General features: G+C 47.9%; 1 long non-coding RNA gene across 3 annotated transcripts; it reads right to left on the reverse strand.

The window, feature by feature from the left end:
* Positions 1 to 3595: 3595 nt before the first annotated feature.
* LOC117202865 (uncharacterized) lies at positions 3596 to 9856 on the reverse strand. 3 transcript variants are annotated; one of them, XR_004485373.2, is made up of 4 exons: positions 9251 to 9856; positions 7557 to 7585; positions 5711 to 5836; positions 3596 to 4955 (listed from the first exon to the last, which is right to left on the reverse strand). It is a non-coding gene; the product is annotated as an uncharacterized LOC117202865 (long non-coding RNA). The 3 variants fall into 3 exon arrangements; XR_004485374.2 differs by having other exon boundaries at positions 6004 to 7585; XR_004485371.2 differs by having other exon boundaries at positions 5711 to 7585.
* Positions 9857 to 21455: the final 11599 nt, after the last annotated feature.

A 21455-nucleotide genomic window follows, 5' to 3' on the forward strand; every position in this document is an offset into this window, starting at 1 on the left:
CTCGAACCCAGCTGCACCTCAGATTGGGACTTGAACCCACAATCCCTGATTTAGGAGGGGACACGAACCCACTGTCTTTTAATTGAAACCATTCACCTGGTGTCAGGACTTACTGAAGCTCAGGTTCTTTTGTCTCATGGCAGAAAGAATTCAGTGTGAGGTGAAGAGATGGGCAAAGAGTGGGTTTATTAGCAAAGGATGCTAGTGAGAGATACAAGCGAGCTGGCAAAGGAGTGCAGCCCTGAGAACAAGGAGGGGTACATTTTTATAATCAAAGAAAAAATGGAGAGGGGAGAAGACCACCTTCTTCCTCGTTCTTGGGCAGATGTCAACACTCACATCATTATCTCCTCTTTTGACCCTGCATGGTCTAAACGGGACTGTCATGGCACTATTTCAATAATATGTATTTTAGCAAAAGTGTTGCAACATGTACTAAAGTATGGTCATTTATCTCAGGTTTAGGTATAATGTTCCCTTTCCCCTACTTTTTTTTTTTTTTTTTTTTTTTTCACCTTTCACCTATATTCCTGTTTTGGCTACATGCAGAAATGCTACTCTTCAAGGGCTGTTACCTCTCTGACTTCATGTAACAAGATTCAGACCTCATATCTATTGTCCTGTGTTTTAACTATCAGGGTTTGTGGCTTGAGTGTGCCTGGTGTTTGGATGCACCTGGTCTTCCTACAAGGTAGTGTAGATTGTTGCTAGGTTACTGGATTCTTTTCTTGAGTGGTCATTAGCTTACAAGAGTCTCTCAAACTACCTTAATATTCCCTTTCTGTCTTTAATCCCCTAGTGGGATTTCTAAACTAATTATTTAATTATCCTACTCTATCCCTATCATTTTCAGCTCAAAAGACTTCTTTTCCCTAGTAAACTAGATCTGGGGAAGTCTGGGAAGGCTTCACGGAGGAGGTGACATTTGAACTGGGGCCTTGAAGTTTATCCAGGATTCTATCCCGCACAATTTCAAGTGCTGCCATTCACAAGGTAGTCTCGGGCTCCCCCTGCAGTTGTGCAGGGCAACTCTGAGTTCTTCACACAGAAATGGAGAAGGTGCACCAGTTAGACTTGGCTGTCTAACAAATCACCTCCCAAATTCAGCAGTTGATTTAAAACAATAAGCATTTACAGGTCAGCTGGCTAGTTCTGATCTCAAGCAGGCTTATTCCTGTACCTGAGTCTGCTACTGAGTCAGCTGTAGGGTGATCGACCATCCTGGTTTGCCTGGGACTGTCCCAGTTATAGCACTAAAGGACCCGCCTCCCTGGTGACCCCTCAATCCTGGACAAACGGAAACAGCTGGTCACCCTAGTTGACTGGGGCTGTCGGGTCTAGGTGGGCCTGGGCGAGGATGGCTGGTGCCTCTCTATGTGGTGTCTTTCATCGTCCAGTGGGCTAGCCCAGGTTGTTCTCATGGCAGCAATGACAGGGGTCCAAGAGAGCAAGTAGACACGTGCAAGTCCGGTTAAAGCCAAAGCTCAGAACTGGCACATCGTCACTTCTGCCACATTCTGTTGATCAAAGCAAGTCTTAAGACCAGGGGTAGGAAAATAGCCTCCCCCTCTTTATGAGAGAGGCACATTGCCAGGGGCATGGATATGGGAACAAGTGTGGGAAATGGGCCAATATCATAATCAATCTGTCACATAAGGGAAGTCCTGACTCAGGTGTAGCAATAAACCTGGCTGACCTGTAAATGGTTATTGTTTGAAACCAGCTACTGAATTTAGGAGGCGGTTTGTTACACAGCAAAATCTAACTGATATACTCCCAACTCATGGGGTATATTTGGGGAAGGGCAGGAAGTTCAGTGTGGCTAGAGCATAGTGGGCTGTCAGAAGATGGGAGAGAGATAAGAATGGCTGGGTCTGTGTGTTTTCTCATCTCCTGGACTGGCAAATGAGGACAACAGGAGAGGGACCATGATTCCTTTATACAGATGAGAAAGACTGGGGCCCAGATAGGGCAGGCACACACCCAAGGCCACACAGCATGGGTAGGGACTGGAACCAGGGCTTTCCCTGCTGGGCCAAGGGAGGCCATGGGAGGAAGGGGGGCTTGATGGTGCTTTTGCAATCTCTTACTTAAGACCAAGAGGCCATCAAGTATTTGTAAAAGAATGGGGAGGGGTGGCTTGATGGAGATGGGTGGGTGTTGAAATCACCAAAACCCACTGGCACCTATACTTCTGCAGGACTGTGCTTATTTATTCCCTCAATTTGAATGACTGGATTTTTCCCCTCCAGATATTCCCTGGGGCTCCCTCTCTATCAGTAGTAGCAAATGGATTTACAGGTTTTTAATTAGGCTGGAAAATTATAGACCGCCGGAAGCCTTGACCATGATTCTCCCACCTCCTGGGGAGGCGCCCCTAGGCCAGGAGATCAGCCCAGTTCCAGTGAAAGGACCTTCCTGCTGATGAACCGGCCAACCAGGCCCCTGTAAATCCACTGACCTGCCACTAACTTATTGTGTGTCTTTGGAAGAGCTGCTCTTCTCTATGGGCCTCGGGCTCTTGGTCTGTACCGTGAAGAAGGGGACGAGGGAAGACACAGTGTGGGGGGATTTGAGAAAGCAAGGAGACCTGGAAGTGGCGGGGACAACCATGAGCTGTGCAGAGGACATTACGGGCCCCAGAGTGGCTGTGAGGAGCGGGGTGGCCCGTGGAGCGGGGAGGAGATGGGAGAGGCTCTGTCCTCTCTTGGAAAGGGTAGATGATATTCCTCTTTGACCAGCAAGCCCACTGTGTGCCCAATTGCACGTAGTCTGCACGGACTCACTTCAGCTTCTCCGCACTCCTGGAGTGGGTGTTTGCTACCGTGATAGACAGACGGGGGAAGCAACTGCCCTGTATCACACAGTAGGTGTGAAGCACACGCAGTCTGACTCGGATTCCTGGCTTTCTCCGCAAATCTGCTGAATGTCTGCAGCCACCCTCCCACCGCCACCTGCCCGGGATTAAACCGGATGTGCTCCACTGGCCCTGCAGACACACCCTCTGCCTTGCCCTCTGTTCCACCAACTGCATCACATGAGCCCCCTCGCCTCCGACTTCCGGTTCCTTCAGCCCCCGGGAAGCAGCAGCAGGAGCTCGGAGGGTGGAGGTGAGGGAGACTGGGGATTTGTTCCCCGGGCCCCTCCCTGCTGGGCCAGGCTGCATCCTCTGTCAGGTGGCACCCCCCAGAGCCTCAGCCCTCAGGGTCCTGAGCAGGGCTGCCTTCACAGCCCTACAGGCGCTGACTGCTGCCCACTCTTGCTGGGCTCAGGGAGTTTCACCACCCCTAAACCTGTCACTGGACTCATTTCCATCCTGACTCTGAGAAGGACCCTGGCAGACACCCCCGCAAGGCTGTTCCTGCCCCCAAAGTGCCCTGTGCTCTGTCACCCATAATTCCTCCTTTCCCCTCTCCCTGCCCCACAAGGCCTTCCCCTGTGGACACAGGGTTGGGAGGAAAACAGACCGATCAAGCTGGTTCCCAGCAAAGAAGTGTTTCCCACCCATCGGTCCCTACAAATCTCCAAAGCCAGTCTTTAATATTTCACCTTAATCAACTCTCTTTTCTGTAAAAACTTAAAAAAAAATTGAATCTGAGTTTTTAGAATAAATTTTTAATTTTAGAACAGTTTTAGATTTATAGGAATATTGTGAAGGTAGTTCAGAGACCGACCAACTCTCTTAAACTTTATTTTAAAAGGAAACTTTTCATTATTCCTGCAAATGAAACCAGCATGATGTGCCTCAGACTTTCATCTTAAAAATGAACAGTGAAAACAAAACAATGTTATTAAAATTTTTAAATTAAAATAAAAAATTAACAGCCCAATAGAAGTATTAATAAATCTGATTGATTTATATAATGCATTTTGAATGCAGAATTGGCTGGGATCTGTGCGTGTGTGTCATGAAGTGCTCCCCAGTGCAGGGCCATCACCGGGCACCAGGCTGTTTTCCACCATGACCCACGTCAGTGCCCTGCCAAGAGTCCTCTGAGGAATGGACCAGCTATAGCACAGCCAGCGTTTCTGGAGTCCTGCCTCTGGTGGGGCACTGTTCCGATGCCTTACATCTATTAACTTGTCAGAGCCTCAGAATAACCTGATGAGGTACCAGGTACTATTACTACCTCAATTTTTAGAGGGAGACACTGAAGCAGGTGAAGGAACTTGTTCAAGGCCACAGGCCAGAGCCACACGGGGGTAGTCAGGCTCCCAAGTCTGCATATGGCTGTGCTCTATTACTGAGAGCAGAGAAAACAGGCGTTTTCCCCATCCCACGGCAGCCTCCCCGGACCACGGCAGCAGCTCCGAAGTCACCTCTGTTCTCTCCCGCCTGTCCATTCTTCGCTCTGCAGCCGTGCGCTCTCAAACACGTGGAGCTCTGTGTAATAGAGCTGCCCTTTCAGACCTGCCCTTGCTCAGCATTGCACAGTGACATCCACCACTCCTCAGTTTTATTCTCCCCCAACCAACTTTGTACTCTGCAATTCCTCTATTACATAGAAGAGGTGAAAGACTAGAAAATGAACACCCTATATCCTTATCCAAAATTCAACAATCGCTAACATTCTCTCTCTACCTGTGTGTATTCTTCTATTTTGAATTGAAACAAAGCCTTTCTTCATGTGTCCTTGGCAATAATACCAGGTTTGATGTGCTTGTTATTTTTTTCTAAATACACTTGAAAATAAATACATTACTGTGAAAAGAAGATATTTGGCCATGTATCGCCTAAAATCACCCTGTGCATCCCTCCCGATATGACCGCCACACACTGGGGAAATCAGTCCCTAATGTGGGATGGATCTCCGTGGACCTCCATGGTTGTTTTCAGCAAGGATGCCACCTAAACTCACCAGTTCCCTCTGGTGGCAGGGCTGGGAGCTGTGTAGGGAGATTCTGTGGGGTCTAGGTGGGGAAGGCAGAGGCATCCTGGGGGTCTTCCACCTAGGCTGGGAAGGGAAGTAGGACAGTGCAGTCATGGCTTTGCACTGGCTGTTCCCTGTACTCTTCCTGTGTATTTGGAGGCACCCTCCCTTCCTTTAAGTGGGTGTCTGCTCAGAGAGGCCTTGCTAACCACCTAGCTACAGTTCCCCCACCCCGCTCAACCTGCTTAATTTTTCTTCAGACAAACACTTCAGACCACGACACTGTTTTCTACACTAGTCTGTCAGCTCCATAAAGGCAGGGACACAGCTCTCTTTACTCAGCACTACACTCCCGTGCCTGGCACAGAGACTGACACTAGCACGTGCTAAATAAATGAGGGTTGAATGAGCAGATGAATGAATGAATCAGTGGCCTGGGGTTCAGATTCAGACTCTAGGCCTGGTGCTGTCACTAGGGGAAATCCAGCCTCCGCTTGCATGCCCTCAGTGACGGGGATCTCAGTCCCTACATTCCTGAAAGATGACCACATTCGAAGAGTTACTTTCTAGGTTTTTCCCACAGATACGATTTTTTATGTTTTCCCCAAAGCTGAGACTTATGTTTATTTCAAACAGTAATGTAACTTCCCAAGGAAATGAGAGGGAGTTCGTGCCTGCCAGGGACTCAGGGAGGGCAAGGACCCTCTGCTTTCTTCTCACTCCCATTTACGCATATTTCTGAGTAAGAGCCCAGTTTCCCATCAGGCTCTGGGTCCATGGGGTCCCCACTGCCCCCACACTTCCCTACTGGTGGAAAGATGGGAACATCATCCTCTCACCTGAGAAGACTTGTTGACAAAATCCTGAACTGGATGAGGCAACGGAAAGTGCTCCAGCTGAGACGCAGCAGGCCTGGGTTCTCTGCCACAGAATCACTGTGTAACCACGAGCCTTACCTTCCATACCTGTAAAATGGGGACAGTGAATTTGCTCTGAGCCCAGGGATAAGAAACTATACTAGGTCAGATTTCCAAGCCCCAGGGGCCTTCTGCAAATAGCAACGGAACCACCCCATCCCCAGAGGCTCCGGGCACAAATCAGCAGCAGAGAAGCACCACGGGGCCCACTTTACCTAAGCACAGGCAGAATTGTAGCAGAAGAACAAGGTAAGTGGCTCCCGTGGCGGCCTGATTCTGAGCTGTTGGCGTGATGTGTGGGACAAATTAAGTTCATAAAATAAAGTCAGAGTGGGCTGTGGCAACTTGGCCACAAACTGTGCTCCTTGGCCACCTTGGCTGGGGACCTGGCATGGTTGCCCCTTGGAAGGCCCAGCCCATTGTCCACCATGTCCACCTGCCCTCCCCACAGGCCACACTGAGTCTGGGCCCCAGGCATTTGCTCAGGCCGTGTTCCTGCCTGATGTACTCTCCCTGACTGGCTCAGCCCCACAGTTCCTGATCCAGAGAACAGGGTCTGGTGGGAGTTGAGGTGCTCCTGGGGGTGAAGTACCTGGGCCAGTAGTCGAGGTTCAAGGCCCAGTTTTAGGGTGAGGGCTGCCCCCTGCCTGGCATCCAATGGGTTAGGAGTGAATCAACTCCCAGGTTCCATCAGGAACCCCTCCTATTGGGATTCTCACACCCTGTGTACTAACCTCCCATGCTTCAAGGTCAGCATCAGGATGCCTCCTCCAGGAAGCCCTGCTGGAATGGCTCAGATTCAGCCCCCTAACTCCCAGGCACATAAGCTTCTCCCAAGGTGGGAAGGTCCTGGGCTGGGCCCAGCAAGATCATCCCTGGCCACCCTGTGTAAGATGCCAGCATCCTCCTTGCCTTAACATTTCAAGTCCCCTTTCTCTGCTTTAACCTTTGAGCATGGTCCTCATCTGATGCACTTTAAATTTGCTGATTTGTTAATTCTCTGGCTCTCGCACTAGCATGTAAGCTCTCTGAGGGGAGGGCCTTTGTTGTTTTTGTTTGCTTTCATATTTCTGTGCCTAAGCAGTGCCCGTGTGCAGTAACCTCAAGTATTAGTTAAACAAAGAATGAATTAAAGGAAGGATGCACAGCACATGCAGAGACTCAGGGGTGTGAAAGGGCGTGGGAAGCAAGAAGGCGCCACCGAACGCAGGATTCCTAGAGTGTGGTCTCTAGGTGGGAAAAGGTAGTAAGGCCCAAACTGAGAAGGGTCTTGAATGCCGGGCCAAAGGTTAGAGGGGGGTGGGAGCTACGGCAGATGGGGGAGCAACAGTGTCACATCGGGGTTTAGAAAGACCCTTCTGGCTGGGTGGGAGGGAGGACTGTGGGGCAGAGAGGAGTGGGAGTGGAGAGAACAGTGAGGAGGCCATGGAAGTAGTCAGGCGAGAGAGGGCGGGCACCTGAGGGGGGGCGGTCATGGTGGGACCTGGAGGGCGAGCAGGAGGCCTGGGCTGGGCAGGGACTGACAGGCAGTGGGGAGCATCCTCTGGGACCGGCTCTGTCTGGCTAGCCTCGTCCCGCAGGGCTGCCCCACGAGGGGCAGGGAGCCAGGGGACCCAGTCTGGCCCTGCCTCTTGGGACTCCAGGGATGCACGGTGCCTTCTGTTAATGGCAGGAAACTGCAGCCAGCATTGCCCACCTGGTGTCTGCCATGCGGGGTGTGGAACAGGGAAATTAAACCAGTGTGGGGAGCTCAGCTGACGCCACGTACCTGGCTCCTGAGGCTTCGGGTGTGCGACCCTGTGGGAGAAGGGAACCGTCACTGACTGAGCACCTACTCTGTGCCAGGCATGGGATCGATGCTCTATATGCATTTGATCCTTACAGACAGCAAAGTGGGTACTATTACCCCCATTTTACAGATAGGGAAACTGAGACCCAGAGAAGCTAAGTAATTTGGGGGATCACACAGTGGCAGAGCTCTTTCTACTCCACGATGCTGCCTTCTGAAAGGAAGCCAGGCAGAAGGCACACAGAAAAGGAATTTATGATCAACACGGCAGCCCAGCAATGGAGGGGTTGCTTAGGGAGGGGTAGGTGGCCCGCCTTAAGATGTGCAATTAGAGATCAAGTGAATGCTTGGTGGTGTCTGCGTGGAGGGGAGGGGAGGGCGAGCTGTCTTCTGGGTTCCCCTCTAGCTGGGCACCTCACGGGGTAGGAAGGCCTGAGCTGAGGGACAGCTTTGCCTCTGCCCCAGGCCCCCACAGATCCCCTTCCCAGGAGAAAATGCCCCCTTCCTCAGGCTAGACCTGATACTCTGCAGAGCCACGGACCTGCCACTTTTGCTTGCTCTCTATCACATAGCCCTGGAACCATCAACCCTGCAACACAGGCCCAGAGAGGAAATGGGGCTGGCCCAAGTCACAGTTATGCCCCTGGAGGATTGGACCAAACATGTTCAGTGGTGTCCAAGGGCTCTGGCCACTGTCTAGTCCGCTGGCCCCAGCCCTGCCCTGGCCACCATGATCGTCCCAGCTGCTGGACACATGCCTGCTGGTCGGAGCTTCTCAGAAGAACCAGGAAGCTGGAATTGCTGTGACTCCCGGCCCTGTCCCCAGTACGGCCTTTGGGGACTCTGCATGCGCCTGCACAGGTGTGCAAGCTGGAAGTGTGGGTGGGGCCAGAGCATTTTATCTCTTAACATGGCTTGAGGGTTGGGCTGCCTGGGGTTCCATCCATTAAAGCAGCTTCTCTTTTAGTCCCAGGGGCATCTCTCAGGTGGCCAGTCCCCACTGGAGGGCTAATGACCTGAGTCCACTCCACCAATTCTACATGTTCCAGACCTGATGAAGGGGATGCAGTCTCAAGAGTCCTGGGTCTGAATCCCAGCTCTCCCCCCAGCTGTGTGACCTTGGGCAGGTTCCCTCACATCTCTGGGCCTCAATTTCCCAGAGGGTTCAAACATTCCAAGAGCAGGACACAGCCTGTACTGTAGTTTGTTTGTTTGTTTGTTTGAATCAAATTGGTTGCCAACATTTAAAACATAAAAGATCCGGAAATTTCACACAAAAAAATCTAGATTTTCAGGTTTCACTGAAAAATCAGAAGATCTGGGCTCACTGGGTTCCCACCCCCGTCAGGTAATAACCCACTAGAGTAAGTCATTTTCTCCAGTCCTGACAGGCCAGGCAGCCCCTGGAAGCTGGTGGGTTTTCTACCCCTGAGTCAAGCTGGGAGCCCCCAGCCTCTTGCCTCAGCAACCCCAGAGCTCCTGGCCCAGGCCTGGTCATTGTATATGTGCTGGGTTGATGAATGAATGAATAAATAGATGAGCACAGCAAAAATGATAATAATAATGCCTGCTCCCTGCCCCCCACTTTCCCAGAGGAGCACAAGGAGGTCCTGGCATTTTATAAACCTTGAAGTCCCAGGAATAACAATAACCAATATGTAGGTAGCACTTACCAGGTGCCTAGCTCTGTCCAAGGCAATTTTCTTCCATTATCTCATTTGTCCCTCACCATGCCCCTGTGAGGTGGGACCTTCTCCATCCTGGGGAGGAGAGGGTAACAGGGAATAGTATGCCACTTACAGGGTTGGTGGGAGGATTAACTGAATTAATGAAGGTAAAGTGCCTGGAAAAGAGCCTGGCACACAGCAGGTGCTCAGTAAGCACGGGCCATTGACACACAAGCCAGGTACTTTCACAGCAGTGATCTCGTGTGGTGGACAGATGAGCCCCCCCAAGCTGGGAGGGGTTGAGACTTGCCCAGGGTCACAGGGCAAGTGGCTCGGAGAGGATTCTCAGATGCGGAGACGCGTGACTTCCTGCAGCGGGGGCCGCTGCTATGGAGCGGGTCCTGAGGGGGCTGGGTCCAGGAGAGGGTCTCTGGGTAGAGAAGGTGGGAGGCAGGAGAGCAGAGGTCTGGAGCCTCAGCAACATAATTCCAGCCCTGGCTTGGCTTTGGCACTCTGGGCTTCCTCTCTCCCCTCCCAGGTTTGCAGCTGGTGTCTGGAGGCTGCCGCCCTGCAGCCTGAACCCAGTGCCCTCCCTCCGGCTGACCCACCCGCCCACCCTCTCGGCCCAGCTCCTCGCCCTCCAAACGGGGGAACCAAGTCCTGGGGACAGGCAGCCTGGCAGGGTGGAGGTGCCTGGGTTTTACTCCTCCCAGCCCTGCCACTTACCGGCTCTGTGACCCTCTGATTCTCCTTTCCTCATCTTTTATGACTCATCAAAATTGTTTGCCTTGGGCTTCCCTGGTGGCGCAGTGGTTGGGAGTCCACCTGCCGATGCAGGGGACACGGGTTCGTGTCCCGGTCCGGGAGGATCCCACATGCCACGGAGCGGCTGGGCCCGTGAGCCATGGCCGCTGAGCCTGCACGTCCGGAGCCTGTGCTCTGCAAAGGGAGAGGCCACAACAGTGAGAGGGCGGAGTACCGCAAAAAAAAAAAAAAAAAAAAAGTGTTTGCCTTGAACCAGGCACTGGGCTCAGAGCCTTGCATGCATCCTTCCACGTATTCCCGATGACAGACCCGTTTCATGGCTGGGAGGATGGAAGCTCAGTCTTTCCCCTAGTTGCACAGCTGGGAGTAGATTCAGAGTCAGGTCCGGGTGAGTCCAAAGCCTGAGTTCTTTAAATGAAGAAAGTGATATGTACCTCATCTGGTCATCGTGAGAACATAGAATAAAAAATAAAATAGGGCTTCCCTGGTGGCACAGTGATTGAGAGTCGCCTGCCGATGCAGGGGACACGGGTTTGTGCCCCGGTCCGGGAAGATCCCACATGCCGCGGAGCGGCTGGGCCCGTGAGCCATGGCTGCTGAGCCTGCGCGTCCGGAGCCTGTGCTCCGCGGTGGGAGAGGCCACAACAGTGAGAGGCCCATGGACCAAAAAATAAATAAATAAATAAATAAAATAAAATAGTAGTTAAAGCTTCCATAGCCTTTAATTACCGTGCCAGTGGCTGTTCTAAATATTTTACATTCTTTTTTTAATATACTTTTCCATTATGGTTTATCACAGGATATTAAATATAGTTCCCTATGCTATACATTAGGACCTTGTTGTTTATCCATTCTAAATGTAACAGTTTGCATCGGCCAACCCCAAACTCCCAGTTTGTCCCTCTCCCTGTCCCCCTCCCCCTTGGCAACCACAAGTCCCTTCTCTGTGTCTATGAGTCTGTTTCTGTTTTGTAGATAGGTTTATTTGTGCCATATTTTAGATTCCACGTATAAGTGATATCATATGGTATTTGTCTTTCTCTTTCTGACTTACTTCAGTTAGTATGATAATCTCTAGTTGCATCCATGTTGCTGCAAATGGCGTTATTTTGTTCTTTTTTATGGCTGAGTAGTATTCCACTGTATATATGTACCACATCTTCTTTATCCATTCATCTGTTGATGGGCATTTAGGTTGTTTCCATGTTTTGGCTATTGTGAATGGCGCTGCTATGAACATAAGGGTGCATGTATCTTTCTGAATTATAGTTTTGTCTGGATATATTCCCAGGAGTGGGACTGTTGGATGATATGGTAATTCTATTTTTAATATTCTGAGGACCCTCCATACTGTTCTCCATAGTGGCTGCACCAAAGTTTCATTCCCACCAACAGTGCAAGAGGGTTCCCTTTTCTCCACACCCTCTCCAGCATTTGTTATTTGTAGACTTTTTAATGATGACCATTCTGACTGGTGTGAGGTGGTACCTCATTGTAGTTTTGATTCCCATTTCTCTAATAATTAGTGATGTTGAGCATCTTTTCATGTGCCTACTAGCCATCTGTATGTCTTTGGAGAAATGCCTATTAAGGTCTTCTGCCCATTCTTTGACTGGGTTGTTTGTTTTCTTGTTGTTGAGTTGTATAAGCTGTTTGTATATTTTGGAGATTAAGCCCTTGTCTGTTGCATCATTTGCAAATATTTTCTCCCATTCCATTGGTTGTCTTTTTGTTTTTTGGGTTTTTTTTTTTTTTATGGTTTCCTTTACTGTGAAAAAGCTTGTAAGTTTGATTAGGTCCCATTTGTTTATTTTTGTTTTTATTTCTATCGCCTTGGGAGACTGACCTAAGAAAACATTGGTACGATTGTTCTAAGTATTTTACACATGTTAAGTGGTTTCACCCACACATCAACAGTATCAGCAGGCATCAGTGCTCCTATTATCATCTCCCTGTTATAGATCTAGAAACTGAGGCACAGAGAGGTTAACATGCCCAAGGTCACAAACTAGTGAGTGGTAGAATCAGAATTTGAATTCAAGCCTTCCAGCTCCAGAGTCCTTGCTTTCACCCACTATGCTGTGAACATAGAGCATCATGCATGAGGCATGTGCTGAACCCCAAACCCACAGGAGCTCTCCCCATCAGCTCCGTCATCAGTATGTCAGCTGCAGAGCCAGCAATGAGGATGCAGGCCCCAAGGATTCCTGCCCCAGACTGCTCCCCAACCCCATCACTCCAGCCCCACCCCACGGTCTAGTCGGGTACACAGGCCATAACCACCAGGACAAAGAATCAACAGCCTGAGAACAATGTAGGAGTCACACCACCCATCTCCCTAGAAACCCAAGACAGGGCTGGCCCAGCTGATGCAGGGAGGGATGAGGTGTTTGCCTCCTGTTCTTTATCCTCACCCGGACCTCCCCCTCTCAGTTCCCTGAGCCTAGACAGGGAAGACACCACAATCTGGGAGCCATGAGCATACTCTCCACTTTCTTCTCTCCTGTATCCCACCCCTCCAGGTCCCCCTAAGTGAGGACACTTATGACGCTGTTTCATTATGCTCTTTCCAATTTCTGGGCCTTTGCTTGGACTACTCCTTCTGCCTGAAGGCTCTCTCACACCCCTTCAGAAAGACCTCCTTTTCCCTGTAAGCAGAGTTTGTCTCGCATTCCTCTGATACCCTACGGCCCCCATCGCCCCTTTCATGTCCCATCACACACCATTGTGATTGTGTATGTGTCGTTTCAAGCACACAATGCCCTCTACACACATAGCAACAAACTCAGAAACATGTAAGCACATAGAAATATACCACTCTCTTCTCACAGGGTACACTCCCACACCCAAAGGCCCACGTATGCACTATGACCTTCTAACCAAGACACGCATGTACGTGCTTACACTCAAGCAAGTATCAAGGTAACATCTGTGACTTTACATATGTACACACACACACACATACACATACACACTCACAGCACACAATCCAAGCACACAGGGCCAAGCTGCCCACAGAGAATCACATACTGCAGAAATAGTCAGGCTTCTACACTCTTGAACACACATAGATGTTCAATCATGCAGAAACATGCAACAACACCCACCAGTGGGATCACACGTGGGGATGCCGAACTGCGTACATTCCGGAGTCATTCCCTGGGTAGGCTGGCCTGAGGCTGGGAGACTGTCTCCTCGGAGACAGTTGGAGCCTGGGTAGCAGGGCCTGGGAAACCAGGCTACCACCTCCCACTGGAGCTTGCGCCCGGAGGGGAAGATAAACGATGTGTCTATTGGGCTCCTGGGTGGAGGGTCCTGTGCGGGAGGGGGGCTCTTGGGATGATTCCTGGCTCCTGTTTCCTACTTGCCACTTGTGCTTTCAGACCAGCAATCCCCTGCCCTCAGGCCAGGCCTAAGCTTTTCCTCTAGGCGTCCTTGGCAGCCTAGTCCTTAAATAATGGAACCAGCTTTTACCAGCATTCGCTGAGCACAGGGCCAGACTGGGAGAACACCACCCCAGTGGCCTCACAGGGCTCAGGCTGGTGTCTACCCTGACAGCACTGACACCATCTGGAGGGATCCTCTTGACACCTGACATGTAGGATTATTCTGCACATTTTAAAGGAGTGGAAATGGAGGCTCAGAGAGGTAAAGAGACTTCCCCAAAGTAACACAGCCAGGGGGTGGTGGGGCAGAAATGGACCAGCCTTCCCAAGGGAGCTCCTGGTGCCTGGGCTCCCAGAACAGCACTGGGTCACCCTCACCTACTCCTGGGGGAAGCAGCAGGAGCAGGGAGACCCCAGGGTGAGGTGGAGTCTTTTCTGGGGTCTGGGGAGGCATTGAGGTAAACTTTGCTGTGGTGCAGCCTGGACTTTCTGCCTCTGAGAGGTCAACTCCTTGACAAATCAGGAGAGGGACTCCAGGCCTGAAAGCCATAGACATTGGTGGAACAGCAGTGGCTGCTGTTACCTGTACTCCCAGCCCCATTTCTGGGTCCTAACAGGCTGTGACCCAGTTACCAGGTAGAGGCAGCATCCCTGGAAGATTCCTATGGGACTGCAGGCTCCTGAAGCCCCTGACCCAAAGGGGTTGAATATCTCAGTTTATTGTGGGCACTGCAAGGGAATGGCTGGGTCTGGCACCAAGGGTTTCAGAAATGACCACAGGAAAAGCTTATAGCTAAGAAACCTCCATGCCAGGCTGATTGCCTTTAAAAATTAGGCAAGACAGCCAGGAGCAGACAGAGCTCAGATCTAGAGGAAGCATGAAGCTGCTCTAGGCCTGGGCCTCCCCAGCCGCTGGACTCCAGCAGAGATTTTCAAACTATGTACCCCACTTGGGGAGGGGGCCTGGGTGGAGGACTGCCAGCTTTGGGGCTCTAGGATTCCTCTCCACCCTTCAGCAGGAGCACTCAGTGTGACTACAGGCTCGCCAGTCTTATTTCTGCTTCCTGGGCCCACAGGAAGACTGCATTTCTCACCTAACTTGCCAAGGTGACAAAGGCCAGTCACTGGGTTCTTTGGAAAGAGTGTGAGCAGAAGTGATGTACGTTGTTTCCAGGCCCAGTTTTAAATCCCCTAATGTGACACTCTTTGCTCTTTTGTTTGCTTCTCATAGTGACAATGTATTGAACTTACATCATAGATAGGAACACTAAGATGGAAGCAACTTGGATCCCTGAGTAATCATGTGGAGGAGAGATGCTCAGGAGAGCCACTAACCCACATTGTATTTGTGTGAGTGAGAAACAAACTTTTATTGTGTTACCCCACTGAGATCTCAGGGTTTATTTGTCATCTCAGCAGAACCCAGACTAGCATGGCTAATATATTCCTCTTGGATGGATTTTATATCTTGAGGTTGCACAAAGATTTTTATTGAAGAAAGAACTCTGTGACTAAAATCCCACGTCCAAAGTGTCCTCTCTCAGGGTCTCCCAGTTCTGATGTCCTGACATTCTGTATTTAGACAGCTGTGGGCAGTGGAAGTCAGGTGGCTTGAACTTGGTCATATACCCTGACTATGTGGCCTTGGGCAAGCTTCACACTTTTCTGAGCCTCGGTGTCCTCACCTATAAAGTAGAGGCAAAGATGCTTCACCTACAGGGCTGCTGTTAAGATCAGTGAACAACTTGTAAACTGTAAAGGGGGGAGATTTGCTTCAGGGAATGCACTGACAGTTTGTCATTATGCTCATCCCACCCACCACAGGCAAGGTCAGGGGAAAGAGACTTCAAGAAGGCATGAAATTTCATTCATTCAGCTGGGGGACACTTCCAGCCCTGTGTGGGGCCCTGGGCCACAAGGCAAGGCTCTGCAGAGAGACCGTCTCTCTTCTCAGCTGTATCTTCTCTGTCTTGGAGGAGGGGGTGGCATCTGACCTAATCACGGTGATGGCTCATTAAGAGGTTACTATGTTCCTGGCCCTTAATGATTCAATTAAGCCTCACTCAGGCAGGTACATTCCTCATCCTCCTTTTACAGAGTAGGAAACTGGAGGCACCGAGAGACTGAGCCTCTTGTCCAAGGTTACACAGGTAGGATGTGGGCAATGCTGGGATTTGAACCCAGGAAGTCCTACAGCAGTGCCTGGACACAAGACCTCTGGGCTATTCAGACCTTTTAGCATGTGTAGCATCGGTGTCTGGGTGGCGGATGCAGGACGGAGGAGGGGAGGCTGTCCAGGGAGTGGGCTTCCAAGATTTAGCCGAATAGTAAAATTTCTCTGTTGCTTTGTCCCCTTCTGTCTCTCTGACTCTCTCTCCCCAGTTTCCTTCTTAAGCTCATTTGACACCACTCTTCCCAACTTCATAGTTTTCCTCGCCTCACTTTAATTCTTTCAGAGCCTCCTCGCTGCCCTCAGGATAGAGCCCAAGATCTGAGGCTTGGCATTCAAGGCCCCAGGAGGTGCCCTTTCCAGTCTTGCTTCCTGCCGCTGCACTGTCTTGTTGTCCTGTGCCCTGTGCTCTACTTAGATTGAACTGTGTGAACTGCCTTCTCTTTCCCACCCCATGTCTCGCTCCATGTTGTCTCTGCCTGGAGCTCTCTCCCCACCTTTCCCACCAGCTCACTCAGCTCCAGGCAGCCGTCCCGGGGTCTCCAGGTTTGGCCATGTTTTCTGCAGTGCTGTAGCCCAGGGCTGTGTCTCTCCTCTGATTCTCTGGGTTGCCACAGTCTCCATCTCTGTCTGAACCTTAACAGCTCCTCTAGGGCAAGACCTGGGCTGGGACCCCAACATTGCCCAGCATAGGGCCTGGCACAGAGGGGACATCAGTGACCTTGGGTTGCAGGCGAGGTCTCAGGAACTCTTGAGGATGGCCTCACACAGAGTGACAGGTGGAGAGGAGTCGGGGGTAAGACCCAGGGTGGGGGGAGGGTGTGAGGACTAGGGCATAGGGAGACTAGAGTGGCTGGAGGGGGTCATTCGAGTTCTTGGGGACAGATACCCAGACTGATTCAGAAGGATGCCAGGGCCAAACCACAAACATCCCTTTAGACCGTGGCCAGGCTGTGGCCCTGGCATTAAAAATTACACGTATTATCTAATAATAGATATATATAAAATAGACGTGTTGCATTTTTATAAGAAATAAACAGACTAGTCATATGCTTTATTATCCAAACCAGAACTTTCTGAGAAAGAAAGGGATTGCAGTGAATAATTATGTGGGACAACAGGTATCAATCAGGACTGTTCTGGAAACCCCAGATGTATGGCCACCCTGGGTATAAAGCATAATAATGAACACCTTTGAACCCAACTTAAACGTGAGAGATGACTAATGCTATGGGCTTCTTCCTTATCCCATTTCCCTGCCTCCCCTACAGAAGTAACCATTATCTTGAATTTTGTTGAATCATTTCCTCAGTTAAGCTTGTATCACGTATGTATGAAAACCTAAACAATATACTTTATTTTTGCTTGTTTTTGAGCCCTCTAACTGTTGGATTTTGTCCTATGAAGTCTTCTGCAACAAGCTGTTCTCCCTCAGCGTTGTTTCTAAGATTTCCTCGCATAGTTGTCTGCAGCTATATTTGATTCATTTCCACTGCTGTATAGGATTTCATTATACGGAGATGGCATAATTTATCAATTCATTTTCCTTCTAAGGACATTAGCTTAGTTTCCAGGTTTTTGCCATTATAAATGGCACTACTATGAACATTTTTGTATGGGTCTCCTGATGCTTGTATGCATGAGTTTCTCTAGGGTTTACACTTAGTAATGAAATCACAAGTTCAAAGTGGTTGCAGTAATTTTCACTGCATTAGGAGCATAGGAAAATTCTGTTGCTTCACATGCTCACCAATACTTGTCACTGTCAGATTCATTTTGTGTGGAAAATCTCATTGTGGTATAAATTTGCTTTTTCCTGATTACTATAAGGTTGAGCATCTTTTCTTCAGGTTTATTTTCCATTCATATTGCCTCTGCTGTGAATGCTTGTTCATATCTTTTGCTATTTTTTGAGTTATTTGTCTTCTTAGCATTGGTTTGTAAGAGTTCTTTATGTATTCTGGCTAGAATGCTTTGTTCATTATTTGTACTGTAATGTATTCTCCCAATCTGTGGCTAGTCTTTTAGACAATGAGAAAAAAATTAACTTGGAGGAAGCAGAGACTATACATGGTGATAAATACTCACAGAAAACAACAACAAAACACTATTAACATCCTGAAAGAAATACGAGAAAATATTGCATCATGAAAAAAGAACAAGGTACAATAAAAAAGGAATAGACATTGAAAAAGCAAAGAGCTCTTGAAAATATGATCAGAGGAAAAATAAAAATCTCTGTAGAAGGTTGAAAAAATGTTCTAGATAGAAAAAAAAAAGAGGTGAAAATATATATATAAGAAATGTAGAAGACCAGTTCAGGAGGGCCAATATTGGAATAATTAAGGAGATCCAGAAAGTAAAAAACAGAGAAAATGGAGGCGAGGAAATCGTTCTGTTATAGAGGTAGCTCTAGAAAATTTTCTCCAAACTGAAGATGAGTTTCCAGAATAAGAGGACCCACTGGGCGCCCAGCACAGTGAATGGAAACAGATTTACTCAAAGACACACTGAGGACACAGGTGCCTAAACACTTCCAGGGAGAAAGAACAGGGTTCTGTAAACAGGAAACAAAATGGCATTGGACTTTTCAACAGGAACTAGAAGACAATGGAGCAAGCCTTCAAGATTCAGAAGGAAAATTATTTCCAGCTTAGAAATCTATATCTCATCAAACCACCAATTAAATGAGAGGCACTTTTAGAAATGCAAGGTCTCAAAAAGTTTACCTCAGATACCTCCTCTCAGAAAGCTGTGAACATAAGTTTGTTTTTATGTCTGTGAGTCTGTTTGCTTTGTAAATAAGTTCATTTGTATCATATTTTAGATTCCACATATAAGTGATATCATATGATATTTGTCTTCCTCTGTCTGACTTACTTAACTTAATATGATAATCTCTAGGTCCATCCATGTTGCTGTAAATGGCATTATTTCATTCTTTTTTACGGCTGAGTAATATTCCATTATATATAGTCTTCTCAAACCAATTGTCTATTGATGGGCACTTGGGTTGTTTCCATGTCCTGAGATTACCAAAGGGAAAAGGGATAAATTAGGTATATGAGATTGACAAACTATTATACATAAAATAGATAAGCAACAAGGATTGACTGTATAGCATAGGGAACTATGTTCAATATTTTATTGTAACCTGTAATGGAAAATAATCTGAAAAATATACATATATATATATAACTGAGTCACTTTTCTGTACACCTGAAACTAACACAATATTGTAAGTCAACTATACTTCATTTTATCCTTTTTTTTTTGACAATGTGGTGCAGCTTGTGGAATCTTAGTTCCCTGAGCAAGGATCGAACCCACGCCCCCTGCAGTGGGAGCATGGAGTCTTAACCAGTGGACTGCATTACAAAAAAAAAAAAAAAAGCTATGAGCAGATGTTGCCCCAAATAAGGTCGTGAGGAAGACACGGGATGTCAGAAGCAGGAGATTCAACACAGGAGAAAAGTGCAGAGAAGCCTCCAGATGATGGGGAAGGGAAAGCCCACAAGGAGAGCTGAGCAGCTGGTCTTGCTATCAACCAGTCCAGGATGGAGAGTCAGAAATCTGCAGCAACTTCCCAGTCAAGTAAATTGGTAGAGTACTAATATGGGTGATTGTATTAATAGGAGTTTACACAAATGAGGGAGAGTTTGGGGATAAGGGATGAATACTTAGAAATGAAGCAAAAAATAAAATGATAAATAAATAAATATCCATTACTAACTCCAGGAAAAACACAGTTATGCAGGAAAAGATGCTAATCATGGCACACTGTGAATAGCATTTATTTTGTTATGATCACATAAAAATCCTTTCAATATATGACACTAAAGCTCAGGCAACAAAAGAAACAATAGATAAACTGGACAACATAAATAAAAAATAAAAACTGTGTATCAAAAGGCACAATCGACAGAGTGAACAGGCTACCCACAGGATGGAAGAAAATATTTGTAAGTCATGTATCCAGTAAGGGATTAACATCCAGAATACATAAAGAACTCCTACAACCCAACAACAACAAACAGAAAACTTAATTTAAAAATGGGCAAAGGACTAGAACAGACATTTCTCCTAAGAAGATATACAAATGGCCAAGAAGCACATGAAATGATGTGCAATATCACTATCAAGGAAATGCAAATCAAAACCACAACGAGGAGACTTCCCTGGCGGTCCAGCGGTTAATACTCGGCACTTCTACTGCAGGCATATGGGTTCAATACCTGGTTGGGGAAGATCCCGCATGCTGGCAGTGCGGCCAAAAAAAAAACACACCACAATGAGATACCACCTCATACCTGTCAGGATAGCTACTATAAAAAACAAAACAAAACAGAAAATAACAAGTGTTGACAAAGATGTGATCCCTTGTGCACCGTTGGTAAAATGTAAAATGGCGCAACTACTATGGAAAATAGTATGGCAATTCCTCAAAAAATAAAAATGGAATTACTATATGATCCAGCAATTCCACTTCTGGGTATATTACCCCAAAGAACTGAAAGCAGAGACTTGAAGAGATATTTGTACACCCATGTTCATAGCAGTATTATTCACAATAGCCAAGAGGTGGAAGCAACATATGTGTCCATTGACAGATGAATGGATAAACACAATGTGGAATATACATATAATGGAATATTATTCATCCTTAAAAGGAAGAAAATTCTGCAATACGCTGCAACATGGATGAGCATTGAGGACATTATGCCAGTGAAATAAACCAATCATAAAAGGGCAAATACTGTACAATTTCACTTACATGAGGTACCTAGAGTAGTCAAATTCATAGAGACAGAAGTTAGAACGTGGTTGCCAGTGGCTGGGGACAAAGGAGAATGGGGAGTTACTTAATGAGTACAGAGTTGCCGTTTGCAAGATGACAGTTCTGGAGATGGGTGGTGGTGATGGTTATGCAACAATGTGAATGTACTTAATGCCACTGAATTGTACACTTAAAAATGTTAGGTAAATTTTATGTTATGCATATCTTTCCACAACTAAAAATAATTTAAAAAATTTTAAAATCAAAGAATCACAACCATATTGGAAGGATGGGTGACGGTTGACTCAGAGAGTGAGTGTGTGAGAGTCCGTGTGTGTAGGTGTCTGGGGGTGCAGGGGGGTGGTGGTGAGAGAGCTAAATCATTGTCTTCATGGTGGGAAGTCAAAAGATAGTGCCTGAAACCGAAAGATCAAGAAATAGAAATGTGGGACTTCCCTGGTGGCGCAGTGGTTAAGAATCTGTCTGGCAATGCAGGGGACACGGGTTCGAGCCCTGTTCCGGAAGATCCCACATGCCACGGAGCAACTAAGCCCGTGCACCACAACTACTGAGCCCACGTGCCACAACTACTGAAGCCCACATGCCTAGAGCCCGTGCTCTGCAACGAGAGAAGCTACTGCAATGAGAAGCCTGTGCACCGCAACGAAAGTGTAGCGCCTGCTCACCACAACTAGAGAAAGCCCGCGTGCAGCAACCAACACCCAACGCAGCCAAAAATAAAAGAAATAAAAGAAATAAATTTATAAAATAAAAAAAAGAAATAGAAATGTGTGTTATTTAACTATAGGGAGGTAAATACCAAAAGAATCAGCTAAAAGATTTGAAAGTGTTTGCGTCTGGGGAGAAGGAGATGGAGGTGGGGAGTGAACGACCTAAGGTTCTCATAACAAAGTGTACAGAACGAGTTGATTCTTTAAACTATGTGAAGTAAAACTCTGATAAGAAAAAATAAAATAAAAACTCAACCAAAACAAAAGCAAACAGAACATTGCTGAGCCTCCCCTAGAAGGCCCTGTGACTCAGGAGATGGGTATCCAGGGCCTGACGACCTCTGAGTCACCTTGAGGAGCCTGTTGTCACGGGCAGAGTGGC

This window comes from Orcinus orca, chromosome 1, assembly GCF_937001465.1.
Source record: "Orcinus orca chromosome 1, mOrcOrc1.1, whole genome shotgun sequence".
Lineage (NCBI taxonomy): Eukaryota > Metazoa > Chordata > Mammalia > Artiodactyla > Delphinidae > Orcinus > Orcinus orca.